The sequence below is a fragment of the Bacillus rossius genome, chromosome 1, assembly GCF_032445375.1.
Source record: "Bacillus rossius redtenbacheri isolate Brsri chromosome 1, Brsri_v3, whole genome shotgun sequence".
Classification (NCBI taxonomy): Eukaryota; Metazoa; Arthropoda; class Insecta; order Phasmatodea; family Bacillidae; genus Bacillus; species Bacillus rossius.
The window spans coordinates 58,313,301-58,338,167 of record NC_086330.1 but is presented as its reverse complement, the minus strand read 5'-3'; the positions used below and the strand labels follow the sequence as shown (position 1 = coordinate 58,338,167).

At 33.9% G+C, this 24,867-nt stretch overlaps 1 protein-coding gene across 7 annotated transcripts in view; it reads right to left on the bottom strand.

Annotated features, from left to right (window-relative positions):
- The window catches only part of LOC134536506 (solute carrier family 23 member 2), a 156,912-nt gene that overhangs the window by 83,903 nt on the left and 48,142 nt on the right, over positions 1–24,867 (bottom strand). The gene's annotated exons all lie outside the window — the stretch shown is intronic.

The window sequence follows — 24,867 nt, the reverse complement described above, 5'->3', positions numbered from 1 at the left end:
CAATTTTTTTAGAAAAAAAACCGCCAAAAAATTTCTAAAAATTCCACAATTCAAAAATTAGGATTTCGAAAATCCTCAAAAGTAGTTTTGCCCTAGAAAGAACCCAAATTCCTAAAAGTGGCTTAAAAGTCCTAAGAGCTAGCCGCTTTAAGCCGCCGAGGTCATGACCTTGAAAATTAGGATGCCATGCCAGCCATCTTGGATTATGACGTCATCGTTGCAATTATCGTTACGTCCGCCATCTTTAAAATCTTTATTTATTATCCGATTTTAATGAAAAAAATTAAAAATTATAATAAATTCATTTAATAAAATTTTAATAAAAAATATTTAAAAAACAAACATTTACGACACGGAACTCGGAGTCCTCGGTTCGAACCCGGTGAGGGCAAAAAAAAATTACAACAGATCCTTCCTCCACGATAGCCATCGACAGACTGACCCCCACCACTTATGTCAAAGTATATATATCGTCACCTAGTATGACGTCATGTCCGCCATCTTGTCCTCATATGCTGCAAGCCACAATCTTGTTATCGACTACTAGAGTGCGCTGACGCCATGTTAGTTTAATTCTTACCCGCTAGAGTGCAGTCATAATTTATTATTACTGTGACACCCGCCATCTTGTCATACGGACGCCATCTTGTAATTGTGTAATTATTTAGCTAGAAATTCGGGAAAAATTCCAAAATTCATTAAATAAATTGGCAATAAATATACTGATTGAATCGATCGATTCATGTCATTGGTTCGATCCCTGGATGATGCAAAACGTTTAATTTTATGTAAAAAATAATAATTTCAATAAACCATGTTCACAACTCTTATAGAGACTTTAAATCCTCTACTACCATCATTCTATAATCCTTTACGACCGTCATCTTGGAAATTCGTAATAATTAACCTAGAAATTCAGGAAAAAGTACAAAATTCATTAAATAAATTTGCAAACAATATACCGATTAATTAATTAGATCGACTAAGGTCCTTGGTACGAACCTGGAAGAAGCTAAAAATAATCTTAATTTTTAGGTAAAAATGCCTCAAAAAATAAAAGGTTCGAAAATAAAACACAAGTTCTTTTACAAACATAATACTTATTCCATAATTTCTATTCTACTACAGGATCACTTGCGAAAGCCAGCAATCTTATAATCATTTAGCCCTGCATAGAAGCGAAATGACTACTTCTTAGTTCCAATCGGTTTATACTAGACAGAGACCAACCAGAACCGTTACTAACTTAGTCCTCCTCTTCTTGACAGAGTTTCTGGGCACCGTGTTCAACAGTTTGCTTCTCATCATCAGAACAGTAAATTGTAACAGCCGATGTCTTGAGAGAATTTCTTCTCTAGGTCCTCGGAATGGATACATTTAACATAGAAACAGTTCAGTCACAAGTTATCATTTGATTTCCGTACTTTGTTACTTCATAAGTAAGCTGATTGATTATGTTCTACCTGATATCCTCAAGAAAAATAAAAATGTCTTTAGCTCCAAATGATCAATCGACTCCAAATGCTCTAACAGGTCCAAATGCTCCAAATGGTTCCAACAGCTCCAAATGTTCCAAAAGGCTCCAAATGCTACAACAGCTCCAAATGTTCCAAATGGCTCTAACAGCTCCGAATGACTCCAAATGCTCCAAACGGCCTCCAAATACTTGACAGCTCCAAATGGCTCCAACAGCTCCAACAGCCTCCAAATGCTTAAGACAGCTCCAAATGCTCCAAAAGGCTCCAAATGCTACAACAGTCTCCAAATACTCCAAAAGGCTCCAAATGCTACAACAGCCTCCAAATGCTCCAAAGGCTCCATCTTCAATTGGTTCCAACTGATTCCAATTAATTTTCTTATCGAACTTGGCATGATTACTGACATGTCTTTATTAGTATACATTTTGACTGGCAGTGGTAACGTTTTTTACACCTTTAAGTTATAAGTTTTATTTAGAAATCAGATTTCGATAAATGGTAGATACCATCTGGAAAAAAATATATTAATTTATCTACAAGTTTGTACACATACATTTAATTTAAGACATTATTGTATGTAGCCAGCTTCCCCCAGTTCTTTGAGTATGAAGGATATTTCTTTAATGTTTGAATAGTTTCCTGCACAAAGCGATCCATGTAGTAGTCGTAGCCTGTCAACCAATATGTTAGGATCTTCCCATGAGGTATAATCAATCTCTTCTGCTGCGTCCATCATCCTTGCATGTTTATAATAAATATTATCATCTCTGGTGTCTATCGTTTTAACTCCAACCACAAGGTCCCTTTCGTAATCGTGCCAATAATTATCACAAGCTTGATCAGGATAATTTATTTTATTACGACGTTTTCATCGTTTTGGTCTCAAGCCACCATCACAGTCTTCGCTCTTGCACGCTTTTGGTGCTTCAGCACAGTACTCAATCATGTCAGCCTCAAATGTGTCACCACAATCTTCAATCATGCCAGCTTCAGATGATTCATCAAAGTCTTCGACCTTGTAAGCTTCAGGTGGTTCTCCATATTTCACATTTTCATGGAGACGACTAGATATTGGAGAAAATATCTTTTCATTTCTAATGTGGTTACAACTTCCTTCGTTTGTTTTAAATTTTAAATTATTATCTTGATCTAGATCAGTAATTTTAGCATTAGCTTTTTCGCCTTCGTTCCTCTTCCGCGATGTTGTAGCCCAGTCTTCGTTATCTTTATTCATCTTAATTGTACAGGTCTTGCAATGTTTATCCAAGTAATATCTTCTACCAAAGGATTTCTGACACTGACTGCAATGAAATGGTTTTTGACAAGGACCCAAATTACACTCGCTTCTCTAATGTCGTTTAGCATTCTTTCTCAAGGTAAACACCTTGCTACAGTATCTACAGTGATGACGTTTTGATACAGCAACAAATCCCGAATCAGGATTCATATTAATTACTGAGACTAATGCCAGATGCAAACTAAGAGTTTTAAATTAGATATATTACTTAAATAGAATTTTTTAATTATTTCATCAGCGAGAATTAATTTATCTCATTCAAAGGTACTTGTCGCAAGTAGTTCTGCTTTTCATCAGATGTCGCCACATTTTACTTGCAGGTAAATAATATTTAGTTATTTTATGCGTGATGCGGGATGCTCACTAACGATCGCAAAAGAAGGATGGCTTCGCTAGACTTCAAGGAGAAGGAAGTTCGTCTTTCCTTTTAGTGCTTCTTAGATTTCTCAGAGATTATTATTATTTGACTGAGTAATGATTTTTTTTTTAATTTCCACCTGATAAAAATATTACAAGTGTTGATTAAGTAGCAGAACTTACTTATGAAGCAACAACATACGGAAATCAAATGATAACTTGTGACTGAACTGTTTATATGTTAAATCGTATCCATTCCAAGGACCTAGAGAAGAAATTCTCTCAAGACATCGGCTGTTACAATTTACAGTTCTGACGATGAGAAGCAAACTGTTAAACACGGTGCCCAGAAACTCTGTCAAGAAGAGGAGGACTATGTTAGTAACGGTTCTGGTTGGTCTCTGTCTAGTATAAACCGATTGGAACTAAGAAGTAGTCATTTCGCTTCTATGCAGGGCTAAATGATTATAAGATTGCTGGCTTTCGCAAGTGATCCTGTAGTAGAATAGAAATTATGGAATAAATATTATGTTTGTAAAAGAACTTGTGTTTTATTTTCGAACCTTTTATTTTTTGAGGCATTTTTACCTAAAAATTAAGATTATTTTTAGCTTCTTCCAGGTTCGTACCAAGGACCTTAGTCGATCTAATTAATTAATCGGTATATTGTTTGCAAATTTATTTAATGAATTTTGAACTTTTTCCTGAATTTCTAGGTTAATTATTACGAATTTCCAAGATGACGGTCGTAAAGGATTATAGAATGATGGTAGTAGAGGATTTAAAGTCTCTATAAGAGTTGTGAACATGGTTTATTGAAATTATTATTTTTTACATAAAATTAAACGTTTTGCATCATCCAGGGATCGAACCAATGACATGAATCGATCGATTCAATCAGTATATTTATTGCCAATTTATTTAATGAATTTTGGAATTTTTCCCGAATTTCTAGCTAAATAATTACACAATTCCAAGATGGCGTCCGTATGACAAGATGGCGGGTGTCACAGTAATAATAAATTATTACTGCACTCTAGCGGGTAAGAATTAAACTAACATGGCGTCAGCGCACTCTAGTTGTCGATAACAAGATTGTGGCTTGCAGCATATGAAGACAAGATGGCGGAAATGACGTCATACTAGGTGACGATATATATACTTTGACATAAGTGGTGGGGGTCAGTCTGTCGATGGCTATCGTGGAGGAAGGATCTGTTGTAATTTTTTTTTGCCCTCACCGGGTTCGAACTGAGGACTTCGAGTTCCGTGTCGTAAATGTTTGTTTTTTAAATATTTTTTATTAAAATTTTATTAAATGAATTTTTTATAATTTTTAATTTTTTTTCATTAAAATCGGATAATAAATAAAGATTTTAAAGATGGCGGACGTAACGATAATTGCAACGATGACGTCATAATCCAAGATGGCTGGCATGGCATCCTAATTTTCAAGGTCATGACCTCGGCGGCTTAAAGCGGCTAGCTCTTAGGACTTTTAAGCCACTTTTAGGAATTTGGGTTCTTTCTAGGGCAAAACGACTTTTGAGGATTTTCGAAATCCTAATTTTTGAATTGTGGAATTTTTAGAAATTTTTTGGCGGAATTTTTTTCTAAAAAAATTGTTATTTTGGCGGATTTTGAGGAATTTTGGGCACATTTTGCCCACTTTTGGACGATTTTGACACATTTTGAGGATCAAATTCAAGGTCAAGGTCACAACCATCCAAGATGGCCGCCGTGACGTCACGATTCAAGATGGCGGTCGGGTCCTCGGGCTCCTCAGCCTGAAGCCTGTGCCTGGAGCCCCATTTGCATACTACTACTATACTATGTTTTTAAATAATTGTAATAATGGAAGTACTTACTTCTGAGTTATTAAATGATCTGTGTTTTAAATAATTGTAATAACGTAAATATTTCGGAAGGAAAATTTTCTATGCGGAAACAAGCAAAATACGGACGACATTACCATTTTCGTGGTACCTTGGGATCATTCAAATGCACAGGCCCAAAATCATAGTCACAGTTTGATATTCACAAAACATTTATTTAAAGAAACCTCTCACCCCCTTGAAAAAACTTATAAGATAGAATGTATGCAGAAACTCAACACATGGATTATCATTCATAGCATTGTATAATAAGACCCAACATTTTATTTTTAAAAACTCTGGTCAAAATAGTTGGTGGGTTGAAGGGGGGAAGGGGGGAAGGAGAGAACAATCGAACAATGGAAAAAAAAAAAAGGATCGATGACTGACAGGGGATGGTGAGGGGATGGGATTGGGTCGGGAGTGGGTAAGGGGGAGAGGTGACAATGATTATTTACCAAATTATGCATATCCTTTGTTGATACAGAAAATACATGCTCTCCTACTTAGGACTGAATGTTTCAAACAATTAATTTATATAATAAACTTTATTTTTAATAAGTCTGGAAAATGGCAATGCAGCTCAGAAAAAAAAAACATTCAATGGAATAACTCCGAAACACGAAAAGAAAACTTAAATAAAGAGGTTTGGGCTTGAATATGTTTTTCAAAATGTGAAACCACTTGTTGGAGGGGGGGGGGGACACTAATTGATTAACATAAAATGATGTATCTAAATTGCCACAAAGAGTTGCAAAACGATTACCGTAATTTAATAATTTCCCCAAAAAATGTTAAGTGAGTTTATTTAATATAATGAAAGTATATTCACGTGTGTAGACGGAATAAAAAAAAATATAACATACTCATTACACTAAATCAGGGTAAATGACAACAAATTCAAATTCATTCACTTGTTCTGGTACACTTAGAGGATTATAAATATTTGCGGGCAGTTTTACCGTTTGAAAGAGAAGAAACCAACGATTCACTATGGCTTGTATGCGATGTAGTCTCAAAAAATTCGTTTTACAACCCTCGGTAATAGAAAGAAAAATTATAATGCAGTGTCTTTAATACTTTTGTATTTCACTGACTTGTTAACCAAGCAACTATTGCCTTATTTTACTACCAGTGACAGTTCAAGTGATCAACTTCATTAATGGCTTAATTTAGCAGTGCGATTGGAAAATATAATTCTTCAAAGAGTGTAAGAATTATTATAAGAAAGAAAAGTAATATGTAAATTGCTAACCGGGCACAGGTGCCAGGCGGTGGTGTGTAGCGGCTTCTGCTGCCTTGGAACCTACATCTCCGATGACGCCACGGCGGCCATCTTGCATTACCGTGACCTTGACCTTGCGCTTGCATCGTAAAAATTCACTCTCACCATTTGTTTCACAACACGCTTGGAGAATTATAACTTCAAAAAACTCATCAGCAAGAAATTAGCGTAATTCTTCATTGAAACTAAAAAAAATCTACTATCAAGACGGATCTTTCAAACGTCATGGCGCTGCGATCGCGCGTCCTCTTGGATAATGGAGTGGCTTCTAATGCGCACAAAATTAAAATTTGTGTGCTACTCTTGACGCCTGTATTTTTTCAAGGTTGCATTTCCGAATTTTTTTTCCCTAGCAAAAATTTATTGCTTTAAAATTCCTTGCCATCCATTTATGTCCAGCAATTTCCGAACAGCCTGTACGAGGGGAAGAGTTGGTTACCGAGGAATGTTTACCCAAGTCACGACGATATTTGCCACAGCGTGCTTGTTTACTCCTTGGACGTTGACCAGATGTCATGGCGTCGCGTCGTGACGTTCGAATCAAGTTTCGAACCGTACCACAGCGACCACGGTCGACGTAGTTTCACGCGATGCGCGCGCTGGGTACTGACTCGTACCCATGATTACCAAAGTCATCTGCCCTCACACCCAGCAAAACGCTGAAATTGCTGCTACTGCTGCTACTGCTACTAACGATACTACTTCTGCTACTATCGTTACTACTGCTATTTCTACAACTACTACAAATGCTGATAAGACTGCTGCTTCTACTAGTGCCCGGGTTCGAATCTTGGCCCGGCCGTTATATCTAGATTCCATAATTTCACGGAATCACTCCACGCCAACGTAGAGTCCGCTCCTTGCAACAGTCAGGGTTACTAGCATCTGGGAAATAAAAATATATTGAAACAAACTAAAAAATAAAAAACATTTTTATTAAATATGAACTAAACAGTAAAAAAAAAAAATATTTGTTTTGTTCAACACGATGCTTTATAACTTAATTTCTTTAATAAACTTAAATCGAGAATCAAGTAAAAAAAAAACATTAATTTTAATGAAAAAAGGGTGTTGTCTGTAAAGTCGGTTTACGGATGATAATTTTACGTGATATCGTCATAAGAAATCATTGATGAAAAATTGCATACTTTTAAATTTTCAAATATTATTTACAGTTTTTGCAAATTTAATTCAAATAATTTGTTTAAATATAATCACGAACAATTAGTTAAACAGTTCGTCTTAATCTGTTTGATATTATAGAAGATTTTCTCGTACGGTGGTTGGCCGGTTCTTGCACGCTCGGCTCAGGCGGAATGCTTTTTCAAGGGTGCAGCCGGCGTTCATCGATTTATAAGACGTTATCACGTCAAAATAGTTCTGGGATGCTTGATATCAGTTGTCTTAAATTTTCTATCACTAATGGCTACTCTTTAGAAAAGATTCATTATTAAAATGAAAAGATTCATTATGAAGATGAAAGAATAAAGCCCCATAAGCTTTTTCATGGCATTAAAATTGTTTTGTTTATTACTTGATTGGTATTTTAAGCTTATTAAAAATTACGTTATTCAGGATTATGGTATAGTCTATTACTGTTGAATAAATTACTTAAATGTATATATATTACTTTTTACTTTATATAACAATTAATAATTTTTTTTTAAATAATACTCATTATATTATACTTTTAGTTCATTCTTGCAATAATTTAATTTTTATTAGTTTTCTAAATTTAAATTTTTACTTTGTAGTCATTTTTCAACAAAACTATATACCGTTAGTTATTTTTTAATATAATAATTTTTTATTTTCAATATTAAGTTCTTACTGTATTGAAAACGAGGTTTTAGTAATGTAAAAAAAAATCCCTTTCGGCACAGTTTGCGTAGGTAGATTTCGAAATACATATTTCTTCTAAAAATGTTTCGGAAACTTTTATAAACTCCTTGAACATATTAAGAACTTAATTTACATAACATTCTATATGTTGGCCAATATTAATAAAAAATCGATAAAACATTTTATCTTAAGTAGTATATATTGGCCGGAGCTGAGACTGAATTAGGCTGAGGAGCTGAAGCCGATGTTCACCCTCGTGGATCATAACGTCACGGCGGCCATCTTGGAAGGCCTTGACCTTGGACCTTGCGTTTGTTCTTGACCCCGGCCGCCATCTTGGATCCCAAAATCTTTAAATCGAGCGCCCCACTTACTAGCGTTGCACTTTTCGTTGAACACGCCATATTAGACGTGTATGACGTCATCGTTGCACTTTCAGTTACGGTTGCCATCTTAGATTCTATAACGTTGCAATTTTTACGGCCGCCATCTTGAATCCTAATGTCACGTCCGTCATATTGGAATAATATGGCATATATTTTCATGAGCTGATGATCTTCGTGAAAAAAAAGGTCATAGTCATATAAATTTACATTTTAATCTGTTCTTAATTGTCATATTTATTAATTTTTGTGCAAAAATTTAAATTATTTGGACGTACGAAAGTGAATGGAAATTGAATTCAAATATCCAATTACATACATGGAACTTTTAAGTAATTTTGAATTCCGGAAAATATCTATGAATATGTATATACATATATATGTATGTATACATATACACCTTAGCGAGTATTTTTCAGTACTCTCGTTAGTGATGTGTAAACATATAACCTAGGAAACCATCAAATTAATGTATTAGCATGCTGCAAATAAACTTAAGTACGAAACTTGGGCTGAAATTTAATGTTTATTTCTTTAAAATAATGCCGAGCATGTTAAATATAAGAAAAAAATTAATATGCACCATAAATACAATTACACAACCGAAATTTAACGTGTTTAAAGTACAATGCGCATGCATGCAATAACTGCTATTGCCACAAGCTGAAGTCATCAAGATGGCGGACCTAGTGTGGCAAAATGGACCCATATATATTAATTTCGCGAACATCGGGCATGAACTATGTGTAATGTGCCAAAGTAAACTTTATGGGAGTGAAATTATCCTGGAATACATTTTGTAAACTGAAAAGTCATAACAATATATACTCGCAACTTAAAAAACACCTATAATTTATTAGCCAGAAAAAGTTTTTGGAACAAACATGGCATCAAAGATATTTAAAATTTTGTTAGTTCACTAAATCATTACGAACGTAGCGCTACCTTTTTAGTATTTTTCAAAATAAAAGTGACAGTCCAATAGATACATTAAAACCAAATTAACAATAAACATTTTAAAACACATATTGTAACACTTAGTATAAGTATTTATATCAGTTTATATAAGTTATACATACTTCCTTTTAACAAACCTTAACCTTATTAAGCTGATTCAAAAATTAAGATTTAACATTAAAAATTTCATCACGAAATTTTTATCAAACATGGCGTCGAATATATGTAGACAAACAATTTCCTGTGTCTCTACAGTACGACGAACGCTGCGATATATCTACATTTCAATGTTAACTAAGGATTGTCAAAATTCTATTGCGTATTTTTTATTTGTCATTATTTATTTTTATGACTACAAATTATAAAGTATTTAACGATAGTTAATACCTTTACCATGGTACTACTTCCGGACTTCTTAACTAAATATTTTTTTACAGAGTTGCTGTGCTGAAGTATCCCAAGGAAACATTAATCATACGATCGCATGAGTGTAAACTAACGTTTCAGAACAAATAGCGGTTCCGTGACTGGTTGTGGCTTTCTCTCACCCTCTACACCATCGAGCACGACGCGTGCAAACAGGGGAAGTTCGCAGGTCTCAGCTGTTCAACATCTCTGGGGGCGGAAGACTATTTGATTAATACTCCCGAGCTGTCTCGCCTGTTGTCTCGCCCGGGTCGATGCTCTTCAGATTACCGGGATGCAGAGGCGAATAAATATGACTAATGCACACATTCTCGGGTGCTTTCGCATCCCGACGAGATTAAGTCAGTACGAGACGAAAGTATTTAAGATATGCTTTATGCTTGTACGCAGAGATTAATTTTAGTTAGGTTCGAAAGCGTAATTGCTTAGTGGAGATATTTGCTCCTGGAATGCGGGGTTACTAACGTTTAAATTCCACCAAATATATATCCCGCTCTATGTCTCTCCATGTGGCATTTCAACGTATAAAACTTGAATTCTGACTTTTTAAATATACTTCAATCCTGTAGGTTTCATGTCTGGAGAATTAGCTCGAAGTAAATCCGAGTTAAGTCCACGGGGAAAAAAAAACTACCTGGAAACGTTGGGAAAATAAGGCGAGCATTGCGAATGACTAACTTATAGGTTTTTATCAGGGTACTTCCTTTTATCGCTTGTACCCTTCCCACGCATCATTTGACTTAACGTTTGGTCTTATTTCATATCACATGTGCCTCGTGTGAACATACTGTCACATTTATACAGAATAAGCGTATTTTACCTCTGAAAAAATACAAAACAATCATATATAAAACAATAAAAAAAACTTTAATAATAATTTATCTTAAAAACATATTCAGCTTATACTATTAAAACATACACTATATAACCTGTAGTTAAATCTGAACATACTGTGCATTATCGTCATTTAAATTTTTAGGATGTGTTACATCTAAGTTCTCAGTAGCTATACGGCATTTGGTAGGAGTAATTTCGTGGAATGGAAGTCGTATGAAACGCAAAAATATGCTGTCATCTGTGACGGATGGCGCAAATCAAAGTTCACAAAGTCAAAGGGAAACTTAATAGCATTAACTGTTTAGTATATTTTAATAAGATAGGCTGTATTTTATACAATTACTAGTTGTATCCTGCCACGCTTCGCGGAGGCACATTGTGGTTGCATGGATGAGAAATAAGGGACAAAACAAATAATATGTTTCATAGAAGTTTAATTTGCAATAATTGTGGGCATTCAAAATTTTTTGTTTTGCCATTGTCCACGTAGATATAAAGGCTTTCTGGATTTCCGACACGGGAACACGTAACATACAGTTTTCAATGTGAGAAGCAATCAGCGTCTAAATCTAAACCACACAATTCTAAAGATGGACCTTGAGCTTTATTGATTGTGATTGCGAATGCCAATCGAATTGCGAATTGCAATATTTTCAATTGAAATAATGTATCAGTAGGGATAACCTTTGAAAGGCCCCATTAAAATTGTTGCTTCCACTACATTGTTCATCAATTTTTTTAACTGCAAGTCGCGTGCCGTTGCAGAATTTTGGCTGATTAATATTCCGCTATATGATAATTGGCACACCTATTTTCAGTTTTAATATGTGTGGTGGCATCCCTGGCAGATCAAGTAAGTTCAAAAATTCCGCACGGCCACTGATGTCACGTGACCGCCGCAACGTGAGACGTGCCGCGCGCGCCTTCGCGGCCGTTGTCTGACACCTGACAGCTGGGGAGTTCCGCGAGCCGCCGACGCGTGTCTCGATATTTCTGGCGTCGGGTCGGCGCGGAATACGCGACTGGCCCCAGCCGCGCTCGAAAACCAAAATATTAAACTTTCAGTTTTCTTTTCTCAAGCAACCCTTACTTAAATTTTTAAGTGCAAAGCTTGGAGTTCTGAAGTCTACTCGAGATTAAGGTGTGACAGTTTCCTTTTAAATAAAATAAGAATTGGAGCAAAACATTGTTTAATCAAATGACCCGCGGTATGATTCCACATTCAGGTGGTCAATGCTGAGTAGTGGTAATTGCCGTGCAGATGTTAGGTGTTTTAAAGACGACACTGTTTATTGAAACTAAATGATATTTCCAATCCAAAAGAAAAAAAATAGGAATGTACCTGTGCATTGTGATCATCAATTTATTTTATCTATGTACTTGAACGGTCACTGAGTAGTGCCGAAATATATTTTAATGAAGTTTAAATATTCTTCCGGGGTGCTAAGTACTGATGCTAATAAATTAAAAATATATATAGTTATTGCCAAAAAATATACATAGTATAAAAATAGTTTGATTAAAATTATTCATACATTTTTTACTAATACATTTGGATTAATGTGTGTTCGTAATGTAATGAAATCAGCAATTGCATTAAAATTTTAACCATTAAGAAGTTACTATTATTGATTAACTGGGCGTTTCATTTCCTAAAGACTCGAAATATAACTATTAATAAATGAAGCACAGCTTAACATATAGTCAACATCGGGGTAATAACACTGATAAAAATTTTCACCTTAAATTTACGAAGAACGCTGGTTACAAATTACCCAGGGATCTTCGTTAGTTAATAGTTATCTTCATAAATTTGCGGGTACCGAGTTCACTTGCTTTGAGCATGAATCAACAAGAATAAGCTTGGTACATCAGCTAAATTTCATAAACTTATAAAAAATACTGCATGAACAGGCTTATTTTTTCAACGCGTGTGTTTACCCAGTTTGTAACGAAAAATAGTATTTTAAATACGACGTTGTGTCTAGGAACACAAGTAATCTGACATTACGAAAAATTCTTTGTTTTTATTTTTTTAATTCTTCGTCGAAACGTTCGTAAATATACTATAATTTCCACCAGTGCAGAGACGATGAATGGTGATGCGATGTAAATGGCACATAGATGGTATGAATGGGTGGCATAAACGGCAGTGCTCCGCGAAAATGTGCCCCGATAAAAACCCACCTACTCAATTTTCCCACCGGGATTCGAACCCGGATCGCCTCGAAGGTAAGAGAACACACCACAGTTTATGGGGCATGGTGTCACTGTGCTGCCGCCGTTGTCATCAGTGCAGGTGCTCTGGAACGTTTTTATGGAGTGATAAAACAAAGAAGTGGAGGGGGAAGGGGAAAAGGAAAAGGGTGGGAGAATTATAAGGGTGAAAAAAATGGGATTGGGTGGTAGAAGGCAAAAGCCATAAAGGTTCAGTAATTTTCTGTAGGTTTTCTTCCATCAGCCTTCTCCCTTTCGCTTTAACGCTAGCAATGCAATTTTCTGGGTTGTCTTCGCGTCTCGTATTTTTTGCTTTTTGCTGTTGTCTGGAAAAAGAAATAATGACCCTACATTTAAAGAAAATTACTTTCACGTATTTAACCAGCAGAATATTTTCAGACTTTCCATATATCATGAAGTTAAATAACTGTTGGTGGGAATGATTGAAATAAAAAAAAATTGTGAGCAAGTTTTTCAGTACTCGCCAGTTATTTGTAACATGTAACCTCGGTAACGAGCAAAATCATGTGTTCTCGTGTTGCAAATGCACTTACAATTCGAAACTCAGACCTCTGACACGAAATATGATGAGAGAAATACATTTACGCAAATTGGGGTTTCAAGTACATTTCTGGAAGCGAATCACACGTAGTTTCCGCACTCGCCGCTAGAATTCGCTGCCGGAACAACCAATTTGCAATGATAAATTTGAAACACTATAATAAAATGACTCTGATGAAAGCGAAAAATACATCTACGGTGACGGACGCGAACCGAACGAATCGCGCTATCTACCCGCTTCCGCGACAACCAGGCACTCGTTAATACATATTTTCCTTTGTTTATCGTGAGGGGCGTTATTATTAATGAATTATAAATAAAATTTCATGCCCGGGGCCACAATTGCATATCATTTTGAGCACTGGAAGACATAAAAACGTAAAATATTCTCGACGAATTTTAATCTTGGCCCCAGCGCACCACGAGCGTCTGGGTTGGATATTAAAGCAAAATTCATTTTTAAACTTACTAATACTTATTTTATTAACTGCAAGGGCATTTTTATTCAATTCTACGTTAAATTTCACGACGAACAAACTTCGTCGTTAAATGTGTAATTGCGAAAAAGCGTAAAACCTTCTCGACGATCTTGAAGTAAAATAGCAAACATGTATAAAAGTTATAGTTAAAATAATCTCTTCGTTAAAGTAATAAACATATTTGAATTAATGAGTGCAAATAAAAGTAAATTTATCAATTAAACTGTAGATTTAATTTCACTCCTTTGTATCCATACAAAATAGTGATAATTCAATAAAAATGATTCAATTTTATTCATAAATGTATGCATTAATTTCATTAATGTTTTGTTATGATGTTGTCACGTTAAACTGTCGTCCGTAAACTGATTTTACAGACAACCAATTCTTTTTATTCTGTCCGCCTTTTTTTAATCCCTCGCAGTAATGATTCGTCTTATCAAAAATTTTTATAAACCAAAATGTTTAGATAATTTTTAATATGTTTGACATTTATGTAGGTATTTTTGTTGGATTTTATAGTTTATCTAATATAGGAGTCATTATTTTTTTTTTACATTTAACCTCTTTTTATTTGATCCTGAGCAGCAATAGTTGGTTGTATAAAAAATTGTTCTGAAAAAGTTTTAGATAATACTAGCTGCAGTGCTTGGCATTTCCCGGGCTGAACATAGGGTTATATATTGTCCACAATTTAAAGCAAAATGGATAACGCTATATGACAGTGTGGTGGACATAGAGAAATGAAACCCAATTACTGTTTGTATGTCTATTATCTATGATTTTTCTGTTTACCCATGGCGATCGGTTGAACGGTTTAGAGGTTTATGCGCTGCAAGCGCCATCTAGCGGCAAGTTCAAAAAAATGGATAAAATAAAATCCTTCTCCATTGAAAAAAAACCTTCGATGTGCCAACTTTCATGGCGATCGATCAAACGTTGTCGGAGTTTATCAATTTCATACATACATACATACATACATACATACATACATACATACATACATACATACATACATACATACATACATAGCCTACATACATACATAGCCTACATACATACATAGCCTACATACATACATAGCCTACATACATACATACATACATACATACATACATACATACATACATACATACATACATACATACATACATACATACATACATACATACATACATACATACATACATACATACATACATACATACATACATACATACATACATACATACATACATACATACATACATACATACATACATACATACATACATACATACATACATACATACATACATACATACATACATACATACATACATACATACATACATACATACATACATACATACATACATACATACATACATACATACATACATACATACATACATAGATACCAACATACCAACATACTGTTATATATATGTGTAAATTTATTATAAGTTTTACAAACAATTTTAACGGATTTGATAATATACTTAGGGCTACTTTGGGAGATATTCATATTTAAGTCCTTCAACCCATGTTATTTTACAACCCTTGTAGTAATGGTTGGTCGTATAAAAATCTATTTGGGACGAGATTTTAGATAATGTTTTAAGGTTTCACAATAAATAAGAAAGTCTTTAATAACGTACATGGTACGAAAATTGTGATTGTTTTTCCACCCCTGTTTTTAAAACATCTTGTAGGAATGGTTTGTCTTACCAAAAATTGTTTCAGACAAACATTTGAGATAAAAATGACAGATTTGCAAACAATGAATTTGATTGTGTGCTTCCAAGGAAGTAACGAATTTTTTTTGTCTTTTAAACCCTATTTATTCCACTCTCTACAATGGTTGGTTATAAAAACATGATTCAGACAAAATTTTTATATAATATTTATAAGGTTTATAAACATTTTAACGGATTTAATCAGGGAGGTATGCATTTTTTCCCATTCAACCCTTGTTATTTTCCCGTTTCAATTATAGTTGATCGTATCAAAAATTTATGTAGAAAAAAGATTTTTTTATTACTCCGAATTGTATGACGTTCAAATGGATGTATTATTTTTCGTATAATGGGAGTTATAGCGATTTTTAGGTTTTTAAAAAAACCTTCCCCATTTCTGCTTCTTTGGTCGGATTTTGTCCATTAATGAACTCGACCGATATTTTCCATTACTGTATTTTATATATCAGTTTTAAAGTGATTTGTTCAAAATTTTGGCAGTTATAGTGGCTATAAAATGTGATATATAAATACATATATAAAAATTTGAGATGACAATGGTTTTGGGGTATATTGAACATTAAACGAAAAAATATATAAATAATTTCCGGAAGTCGCACGATTGAAACGGCTAAAATAGATAGGTTGTTTTTCTTCGAAATAAACCTAAGCGGGAGAGAGAAAGTAATTGCGGTATTATTTATCTGAAACATTTTAAAACACATTTTATTATTAAACGTATACGTTAGTATATTTTTTTGTAAATGAAACAGAAATATTCATGTAAAATTACATATAAATGAAAATTTTTACATTTACGTGAAAACAACTGTACCACTACAACATAGTGGTTGCAGTAATACTGGAATCGTATTCTTACCCGAGCGTTTATACTTTGTGTTTTCCCATTACATCCAGTAGTTAAAGTCATTTGTAAACCGTTTCCTGCATAGCTTTCCAGCATTAACTGGGCATTAATTAGCATGATAAAAAACTAAGTCCAATTCTGAATATTTGATTATATTTTCCATGGTTTAAAATAATAATGCTTGAATGACTTATAAATTTAAATAAAGAAAACTGCACCAATTTTACAATTTTAGTAAGAAATAGTAAGTGTTTACTCGAAAAACGTACCTGTATGCAGAAATAACCATAACGTGTTGTACAATGTTAAAATATCTTTCTCGTAGTATTACAAACTTTATATTGGCAAACTGGTTTCCAAAGGAATATTTGTGTAAGTACAGCAAATAATTTTGTTCCTGTGTAGAACGGAAAGTCATTCCAGCTGCTGGGGAGCATATTCAAGTGCAACGAAGTACAGTATCAGATGAGGCTTTATTTTATGGCCAACCTTGCTGTAGACTACCAGTTTTTTGCACTCACTTGGAGCAACGCGATGACTTACAAACACGAAATCCACATAAAGGAAAAACTATATAAAAAATCTAACAGTTGAATTTTTTGGAATTGTGTTAGAACATAGAGGTGCGGCATTTTATATAATTTTTGTCTCTGTGTGATGCCTTGATTCATAGACACAATGAAACACATGGATGTTTAAAATGTTTTGATTTTCTAAGTTGGTGGTGGATGGTGGAATAATAAAGCATGATGCAACATTGTGTAACTTTTTACGGAATTGAAGCTTGGAAATAAAACAATTTGATGTACTTGGAAAATGTTAGAGATTGTGTGCGATGCTTATGATTTTGGATTTTACTTGCGTGAAATAAATAGGTTATCCGGAATTAATTTAATAATCAACTGTAAAATAATGTTTATTATTTTGTTTGAAATTAATTAAACACTCATGTAGTGCCTCCCAGATTAGGGTAATGAATAATCGATAAGATGTTCTGATAATTTCAGGCCGTAGTTTTAGATAAATTAGCAAAGTACGAATACGATTCCTGGACGGTACCACTGACATAGTGCTGTTTGGTAAAATAAACACCTTATTACAAGTTCGTTAGCAAATGTGTTACTAGGGCCAGTAAAATGTGTAAAAAAACATAAGTGAAGCTAACATCTTTAATTTATTTGATTACTGCTTGTATTTTTCAAGTTAGTGAAGACTTGGTTTTTTATTTACAATTAAATCAAATATGGGTTTTCCCATTCATGTAATTTTTTTTGTCCACTGGATTTGGTGAGTTCAGAGATACGTTATCTGCCTGACGTAGTCAACCTATCTTAAAAGTTTAATGCGAAATGATAGGTGCAGACATATAGGGTTCATACTTTACCAAGTTGTAGCATACCGATAAACAGCGACACAATACGTCAGGTTTCGTTAAACAAAACCACCGAAGTCTGGTTTGGCCCTAAATTCTACACAATTGTTTGTCTGCCAAATGCAAATCCAATATTTTTGCAAGCCATTTCTTGTCATAAATTACAGTAAATTTTAAATGGAACTATTTATACGGTAACAAGATTTTTCTGGCTTTAGCCAGCCAACAGTAGATAATCAAATTTAAAAAAGGCTTATGCTGAAATTCTATAAATGTAGCAAAAATACACATTTAAATATGTAAAAAGTTTAAATAGAATATATGTCACGATAAGGTGTATTTGAGCAAACAAACATTAATTAAAAATAGATAAATCTTTTTGGTCTGTTTGTGTAGTTAAATCGATTGACTCACTTAGGGCGGACATCCTCGGAAGGGTATGATTCTGAAGAGTCTTGTAGCACGAGATATAGTGGCGCGAGGAACTTCTTTTAGACGAATGTTCCAAGACTTTCGGGTAAAGTAGCGAGTAAGCACCGTATTGTTGGGATGTAATCGTAACCTTATTCGCGGCTGTATCCCAGAACGTGTCCAAAAGGAATACCAGTTTTCATAAACGGTACCCTGCGTGAGGCTATAAACTAGTTCAACGCATTATAGTGGACGTTTCGCAATCACCCATACGATTGTTACTGCAAAAATACTAGCGATAGCAATACCACCGCACTAAAATATAACAGTTTTTCTTATTGTTTCAAGTTCCTTTTAAGTTGGGATTTTTTCTTATGACCATTAAAGTGTACAAAATGCATTCCAGGAAAGTTTGGCTGTCATAAAGTTTTATTTGGCACACCAACACGCTTGGTACGTCCCCCGATGATAACGAAACCATTTAAGGGCGCCATATGTGGGACCGCGCATGCGCGGAATTTGAGATTCAGATCAGCAACGGATCGGACACCAAATTCCGTTCCCTAAAAACAAGGGGCTGGCCGTGTCCTATCGTGCACTGGAAACACGGTTAGGATACAGGTGTGACGTATTCATTACCTAAACCCTTTTAATAGGGGGTTAGAATATCGGCATTAAACAAGAAACATCTAGGGAAGAAAATAGGAGTTATACGTCGAGTGATAATGCAAAGATGGGCAGGCCTTGAGCGACGGAACGTACATGCAATGTTCAAGAACGAGCCCCCAAACGACTAGGGAAACCTAAGATGTACATCAAGCTCTGTCCCTGCCCGAATATTCACCTTCGGCCAACCTCGGGATTTGTTTTATTTTTGCGCAGGAAAAATGAATTCAAATATTAAAAGTGGTCGGTTAGGTTACGGTTAGTTAGGTTAGTATAGCTACATTAAAATAAACAGAGAAATATAAATATATATATAAGTAAACCCGAGGTTGGCAAAAGGTGAATATTCGGGCGTGTTCGGGCAGGGACAGAACTTGATGTACATCTTAGACTTCCCGAACGACTAGGTTATCGAGTAGGTGTCCACGAGCTTTCACGACGAATGCTGGTGTCTGGGGCGGAACCACTGATCCCAGTCTTGTCGCGTGCGAGTGTCTCGTACACGCGCACGACTCTTTGGTCCGATTCTACAGACACGGATCTCCCGGAACAGAGTTTCTACAATGGCACGCAGACGAAGACGTACCTGCACGGATAAGCTCCGCAATGCTGAGGTCTTCCATTTAAGTTGCTCCGTGTGACCAATAGAAGCAGAGTACTTGGCTGCGGTGGTACCCATAATTTTTTTATGTTCTAAATATATTTAAAAAAATATTTCCAGTACAAGAATATCTAGTGATCCATTATAACTTTTTCGTTTATTTTTAATATTTATGTAAATTCCACACGTGCTCTGATCTTGAAGCATAATATATATACGTTTTTAAATTAAATATTTCGTACCCTTGAAATGCAATCTCATTTGTTGTCATTTTTTAAGTTTCCGTGCATTGTGGTAGCAGCAGAGACGTGATAGTTAAATGTTCCGTGATATCCTTCTCCGTTTACGTGATCCATCTCCGTTTCCGTGTCATTGTAGAAGGGCCTTAGCGATATCTCGTTCGGTTAGAGACGAGCAGAGACAAGAAACGGTCGCCAGTGGACTTCAAGGCTCTCGTGGGCACACCACAACTGATAACGGTGATTGATTGATGGATCCAGAATTTGACATTTCAATGGGCACTGAACGACATCGCCACTATTAAGTAATCAACTTTTATTTCGTTCTCGGGGAAAAAAGGCTTCAGGCAGATTTTGAATAAATAATACAAATTACAGTAGTATCTAACCGTGGTTATCTCAGGAAAATTTCTATCTAGTTTTTCGTTTACATTGTTTCTAGACCCCAAAACCAGGGACGCAAATCTGTAGGATTCGTATGGTTGGCCCGCATTAATATCCTGGGGGGAGGGGGGGGGGAGAGTTCAAGAGTTTTGCACGTGGGGTTAACCAACACGTAATCTCTGTATACGGTGCTAAGCTAATATGTTGCAAACTGTCCATATTTTGGCCTACATTCATGCAATAAAAATAAAATTTAAAATATACAGACAATTTTCCATAAGACATAGTTTTGATATCAAACGCAATAAGCTCAATCGGGCCCCTCAGTGAGAGGCTTCTTAATTCCGGGGGGTGGTCGCCCTGCCCCTCCATCCCCACTGATCTACCCCTATTCCTAAAATAATCGTCAAATTCTTATTCACGCTACAACTGCTGTAATATTGCAAACATTACTTCTAGAATAAATCATAAAACATATAAATGTAAAATCTCGGTCACGTTTTTAATGGACAAAATCGGATCCAATGTATAAAACTAAATTTTTTTAATACTGTAAAATCGATACTACACATTCAAAATAAAAAATAAAACATTACGTTTGTTTAAAGATTTTTTTCTGGCTAACAAACGTTTAGAATTAATAAAGTAAGACGTGTCTACCAAAACCTAAAATAATTAGATAATTCTTTAAACATAGTACCTTGCTTGATAATGAACTACGATTTGTTGTAGACCATAGTAATGATTTATGTATATATTTGGAAATATATATATTAAATATAAGAATTATAATTGGAATACGATTATTTTAGGCTCAAGTATTGAAAGCAAGTTTTTATTGATGTAATGACATTTTGTGTCATATAACCCAAACTTACACGAATGGTGAAGGTTAAATATATATCAGTTCATTATTGAAATTTGAACCGAACTTTGGAGCGCCAAAAGATAAAAAAAAAAAACATACAATTTTGTTTGTTTGAAGGCATGTCATTAACTCTTAATTATTTCCATCTTTTTCCAAAATGTTAGTTAGTTTAGTGCGGCTTGTGCTGGTTTGTGTGTGATCCTGTCTGAATGAATAATGTAAATTTTAATTTTGCAGAAATCTGCCTCCATATAATTTTTTCGATGATTAAAAAGTAAGAAATTTCGAACCGTTGTCTTAATGCAAAAACTAAAATTGTATAATTTTCACACAGAGTGAACGTGGATTCTTGTGTCCACCAACGTCAGTGTAATTTTACACCAACAATATAGTATTTTTTAAATAATGTGTTTAAAGTAAAACAAAACAGTAAAATATTTAGAAGTACAAATTAAATTATCTGAGAATTTTTCATATCTGTTAGAATATTTTTTTTTCCTTTGGTAAATGAATTTACAAATGCAATGCATACACTAATATTCCACTAATACTATTTTAATTAAAGTGATATATTTCTTAAATTTACGCAAAATGAGAATTTTAAAAAAAATATCTTCGGCTGATCCACGATGTGAGCTTTAAAGATAAAATTTACTAAATTACTATTTAATTAATAAACTAACTCATATGGAACTAAGTTAACTGGCAGATTCTCGAGCCCACGTCATACAAATTACTAGTCCAACATATTTAACTGTTGATCATTGTGCACACTACAAATATATAATGTAAAGCACTAGCATAACGATTTGTTCAACAAATTGTATATAGAAAGTAAACATGGTTAAATTTAATGATATTCTTTAATATAGATATGCATTATTGCGTCTACTGGTAATTGTAATTTCACTTCTACGACTATAATGCAATTTTACAATGACGTAAGTATGTATTAAAAACTACGGGAAGTGACGATAATACAACTTAGTTAAATCTTATTGTACGTACATTCTTACATATAATATACATCAAAGTATGGAATTTTAAACGTTAGTTACTGTATTTAACGATATACACTAGTCTAATTTAACAAAGACATTAAGTACAATTATATTTTATAGGATCATATGTGAACATTACACAAATTATACTTGTTTTTAAAAACTACACTACAAATTTGCAAAATGAACTAAAAGTTTGCATAGGTAATTTTACAAATTTTAACTCAAAAACATACTGGCTGACCCTTTCATTATCCTGTCCCTTAATTTTCACTGAAAGCTCTACAATTTGTGAGTTGTCTTAAATGTTATGCCTAGTGTCGTATAAACTCTTAAATACGGATTCAGCTATCATTTCATCTGGTCAACTAAAAGTTTGTCGTCTAATAAAACTTAGAAATGTGTTTATATCTTATTACAAAAACCATAGATAAATGCTCTTGAGTGGAGTATACATAATGTATACACAAGATAGAATGCATCATTCATTTAACCAACAAAAGATTAAACAGCCATTTGTAATCTAGCTTTATCTGTATTTTTCCGTTAAATATTTCATTTACACAACTGCGAAAAACAAATAATGTAAATAATAGGTATAAAAACTATTACGTAAGTTTTATTTTACTAATGAAAATATAATTATAAGATAAAAAATAAACATCCTAATGGGTATAAAAAATTATTTTCATCAAGAATACAGTAAGTTCTTACATGCAAGTAAAAAATAGAATTTATGATTTCATGGCTCCGAGTAATAACCGAGACGAAGTATAACCTGTTTCTGTGTCGTAGAAAAAGTCAGGAAGTGCAAAGCATATTTTTCATGGATGTATAAAATCAAAATAATCTTGGCAAGCATATTTGTATATCATTGTTGACAGCAAAACTCTCTTACCTGTTTTTGTTAGTTTGTTAATATCTTACAGTATCCCCATTATATTTTAATTATCATCTCTGGAACTATACTTTCAATTCTTTTTAAAATATTTTTTCTGACAAATTTCTATTGTATATACATTAGCTTCTCAAATTCCTGTGATAACACGCCTAGTTATCAGTTTGAAAGCAAGAAAGTGGTTGAATCTTTGATAAAAAAATTACAAAAGGAATAAAAAAATCTCATTTAAATTAACTCAAACATTAAATTAAGCAATTGTGTACAATACATACTCTTTTGCGTTGTAGGTAGTATATGAATTGAAGTAAACTGTGTTTCTAATATTTTATTATGATCCTCACTGGTTGAAGAGTTCGTAAAGTACCTGTAACCAAGATTACCAGCAAGCTCAAATGGAGAGAGGTTTCGAATACACGCACACCGTCATAGTTTTAGCCTCAAATTTACGAAGTACGCTGCACAGAAAAAAAAGTTATTGCCTTTTACATAGTATTATTTTGGAAACCAGTTGTCAAGTAATGGTTTGAAAGATTTCAGAAAGATATTTTAAATTTGTACAACACATAACTTTGGTATACAGTCATGCGAAATTAGAAAGTTATATGAAATTAGAAAGAAATCTTTGTTAGTTTGGAAATTCCTTCAATTTACTGTTACTTATAACAGTGCAGGTGCAGCCAATTTTCATAGCCTGAAAACCTACGTACGAGCCGCTAGTCTCTCTTGGTTTATTCCACGAACCGTGACTCCACTTGATTACCATCTTGCCGACTTTGTTAATGTTGGGAAATCTGAGTGAGGTAGTGAAATGAATATATATATATATATATATATTTATTTATTTATGCATATATATACATACATATATATAGTTTGAATCGCATTAGGGAAAAACAGATTCATATCCTTATCCGTCCATCCTTTATCCTCCCCTCCTCCCATTACCCCTAACTTCAGTCAAATTCTGGTCTATTTCCTTACTGAAGGTTACGGCCAATTACTCCTCCCCCAACCTCGGGTTGATAATTATTCTTAATTTCTGAATTTTTTTGGTCCGGGTTTAAGTAGTTTTTCCAAAAAGACGATTACTAATTACAATAAAAATAATAGCCGGAAACATAGAATATATTGAAAAAAATACTTGTATGTTTTAAGTTGTTTCTTATGATGAACGTTTTCATATAGTGAAAAGGGAATAAATATCCAGGAACTATAAGCAAAAAAAAAAACAACACATTTATTGTGTTTTTGTTTTAACCTTTCGTGCTCCGAACGAAGCCTTACGCATTAGAATTAAAAATGATCATACTTTCAACTTTCTGAATATTTTTTTATGATTCATATTTTTAAATGATTAACCTTATTATTGGCACGGCAGTGCATTCAGATATCTTTCCAAAACTTTCTCTCTCTCTCTCTCTCTCTCTCTCTCTATATATATATATATATATATATATATATATATATATATATATATATATATATATAAAAGAGAGAGAAGGTTGGAAGAGTGGGTTACCTGGATGAACTCATTAAATAATCCCTCTTTTAGCGAAAAATCGTGGACATACCAATTTATGACATCAATACGTATTAAATTTCTGCCATTATGAAAACATATTACCATTATTACACATTAACAATTTTAATAGATTTATTCAATATAAAATTTTATTACTTGAAACAATACATACTCTGCATTAAATAATTTCTTGTGATAAATAAGATAATGTTTTATATCACTTTATTTATTTTATCACTAACATTTTCTCTCTCGCCAAACCGATGCAAATAATTCGGCAACTTTGGACTACGAGAATCAGGTCTCTAACTCAGAAGACTGAA